The 3,542-nt window shown below is 37.1% G+C and overlaps 1 protein-coding gene across 2 annotated transcripts in view; it reads right to left on the reverse strand.

The window, feature by feature from the left end:
* The window catches only part of LOC106878090 (ribosyldihydronicotinamide dehydrogenase [quinone]), a 39,351-nt gene that overhangs the window by 26,278 nt on the left and 9,531 nt on the right, over positions 1-3,542 (reverse strand). Inside the window, exon 1 of one of the 2 annotated variants that reach the window (XM_014927193.2) lies at positions 1,685-1,922. The exons of the other annotated variant lie outside the window; for it this stretch is intronic. The gene's annotated coding sequence lies outside the window, so the exon portion shown is untranslated. Of the gene's footprint in view, positions 1-1,684; positions 1,923-3,542 lie in introns of those variants that run through there. 2 annotated transcript variants of the gene reach the window in all.

The raw sequence follows: 3,542 nt of genomic DNA on the forward strand, positions 1-3,542 counted from the left end.
ACTGCATGGCACTTTGGGCAAGTGTCTTCTAGTATAGCCTCGGACCGACCAAAGCTTTGTGAGTGGATTTGGTAGACGGAAACTGAAAGAAGCCCGTCGTATATATGTATATATATATGTGTATGTGTGTGTATCTGTTTGTGTGTCTGTGTTTGTCCCCCCCCCCTCAAACATCGCTTGACAACTGATGCTGGTGTGTTTACGTCCCTGTAACTTAGTGGTTCGGCAAAGAGATCGATAGAATAAGTACCAGGCTTACAAAGAATAAGTCCTGAAGTCGATTTGCTCGACTAAAGGCGGTGCTCCAGCATGGCCACAGTCAAATGATTGAAACAAGTAAAAAGAGTAATATATATTTAGGACTCTCGTTTAACTATACTTTATTCACTCCCTTCTTCACCTCTCATGAATGTGATAGGAGCAACATCCATGATACGATATTTCAGAAACATTGATACCATTTATATAGCACACACAATTGAATAACTCTTACATGTCCTTCACTGAAGGTCACTTTCAAATTTCCATAGTAACATGAATTGTTTTATTTACATTACTATCACCTCATCACGTATGCAATATTAAATACGCAGTTCTAGACATGACACGGCGTTCCAAAAGTAATTCAATGGCATTATCATAATTTATACCGTTCATCATCTATATGAAATTGGAAGGAATGATTAATCGAGTTTAAGAAATTTTTTGATTCAATAATGAAAGTTTTACTGGAAGTATGCAATTCGAAAAAAAAACACAAAGTTGACGTTCAGGAATTTTTTTTTTTATGTGTTTCAGTCATTATTAGACTGCGGCCATGCTGGGGTCCCACCTTGAGGAAAGTTTAATCGAATAACTCTGTCGGTGTTTTTGCCGAACTGCAAAGAGGACGTAAATACACCGGCACCAGTTGCCATGCGGGGGGTGGGGAACAAACACTGATACACACGCATATATATTAATATATACACAAACACACGACGAACTTCTTTCAGTTACCATCTACCAATTCCACTCACAAGGCTTTAGTAGGTCTGATACTATAATAGAAGACGCTCGCCCAAGGTGTCAGGCAGTGGGACTGAACTCGGAACCATGAGTTTGGAAAGCAAGCTTCTTACCATATAGCCACGCCTGCGTCTTCACTTTCTACGTGTTGATGATTAAGGTCTGTAGAATTATACAAAATTAAAAACTTTTGTGGGGGGCGGGAAGAATTAGATTGTGACTTTCGTATTGAGTTCTGAAATGCATTACCAACGTGAGAATTGAAGTAGCTGCACAAAAAGGAAGCGGATCACAGATTTCGCTACTTATATCAATTACATTAACAGTCTTGAGTAAGTATTGAGAAAATAAAAATGGTAAATCTTTTTTTTTTTTTTTTCATGGTAGACTACAGAGTATAATATCGATCGCATACGTCTCAGTAATTTTGATAGTATTTCTCTCATCGAAAGAGTAAAAACCGAACTCGATCTCGGATGAGTTTGTATGCACAGCTGCAAAATATACAAATATCATGTGCATTTAGATTATAGAATAAGCAAATAATATCTACATGGATAACTAGACCAGACGTTATAAATAGCGATCTTTCCGCCTGTTATGTACATACATAATTACCTGAAAACTGAAATTAAAATGAGGACAAAATAAGTAACGAGGGAAATATGGTACTTACTCGTTTAACTTCGTTTATTATTATTTTTCTCAAAATACTAACCCTACCAACTCCAACTTTTCTAATACACTTTCTATAGATATTTATACTGCGAATATCCAGAGTCAGAATCTACAAAACAAATTTGCGATGGGCAGTGTGGTTAAGAAGTTCGATTCGCGACCTTGTAATTTTGGGTTCAATTCAATTGTGCGGCACCCTAGGCAACTGTCTCTTAACACTATAGCCCCGAACCGATTAATGGCCTGGGAGTGAAATTACATGGAAACCCGTTGTATATACGAGTGTGTGCGCGCGCGCATTTTTGTGATTACCGCCCCACCATCGCTTGACAACTGGTATTGGTTTATGTAAGTTAGTGTCCAGCAAAAGAGACCGATGGATTAAGTACCAGACTTAAAAATAAATACTACGATCGATCTTTTAAACCAAATTCTTCAAGGTGGTGCTCCAGCATGGCCGTAGTCCAGTGACTGAAACAAGTGAAAGAATACAGAAAACAAAAATAGAATAGGAGTTCACTTTCACTTAATCAAACTGTATTTAATATCACTGCATTTGGCAGCCAGCGAACTTGGGTTAAACAGTTCATTTATACGTTTTACTTGTCTATCGCAATTTGAACAACGCAAGAAGCAAAATATACGCAAAAAAGAAAATAAAATGAACAAGAAATGGCATCCCTATACAAGTGTGCCCCATTCACTGACTTTGCTTCCTCGCAATTTTAGAAAAGTTGATATTTTTTTGATAAGTTCTATAAATATCTTTCAGATGGTGTAGACTCCATTTTTTTAATTGTTTATTACATTATATTACAAACATTTCAAAACCAAGTTTTTACAATATTTCTCAAAAAATGAATATAAAATTGTTCACAAAGGAGGTTGTTATTATTATCATCATTGTCATCATACATCTTCTAAAAATAATTACCAAAAATTGAATCGTTTGATTTTCTTGAATAAAATTTTGATGGAGAAAATGGAATTAAAATGGTCGATCAGCTTAAGATAATAAATAATTGGTATATTAACGTCAGAACTAACAACAGATTTTTTTAAAATTAACATAAACATTTATTTACATGAAAGAAAATTACCGGAGAACTTTCATCTAATTCTTCGAAATCTTTCTATAAACACTATATTGAAACCATTGGTAGGGAATTTTATTTATCACATCATCTGGTTGCACACCATACGGTTTAACGGAACCAGCACGCACGCAGCGTAACCAAAGGCGACGGCGAGGCTAAGGTGTTGCGAAAGCCAAGCACACTCAAGGGCATCGCCTGACAACTCGGTGAGTCGAACTGCCAACGTTGACAAGAACTTCACGGTTAGTAGCCCAGTCCCTCCAAACGTCTCAAAAGCCACAGGTTGGTAGGGATAGTTCACTGTCAGGTCCCGGTACTTTGCCTGCCAAAGGGGAGCAAACGTGAATCGAGGAAAGAAAATAGGGAAGAGATAAAGACGAGCACTTGCGCAGACCTAGACCACCAAACCGTTTGGGCAAAGCAGCTTGGTCACGGGAGTCTGGAGAGTGTTTGATATTGACCAAGCATTCGAATTTCCTGAAGATTAGGTTGTCAAAGTCAGCGTTGGATTAATCATTAAGCAAAATAAGTACGTACTTCGGGCATCGAAGGAAGGAGGGGGCACCACAGAAATGTTAAATGGTTTACGGCACAAAAGAAATCCACTTTAAACTTGCTAAAATAATATTCGGGATACTTTTATCGCTACTAAGTATAGATGCAGATGTGTTACCTAAGATTAATTTTGAGCATCTGATCAAAGATTTTGCAGTTCAAAAAAGTAAGAGAAAAATTTTCTAATATAAATAAAGTGGAAGT

This window comes from Octopus bimaculoides, chromosome 7 (genome assembly GCF_001194135.2).
Source record: "Octopus bimaculoides isolate UCB-OBI-ISO-001 chromosome 7, ASM119413v2, whole genome shotgun sequence".
Classification (NCBI taxonomy): Eukaryota; Metazoa; Mollusca; class Cephalopoda; order Octopoda; family Octopodidae; genus Octopus; species Octopus bimaculoides.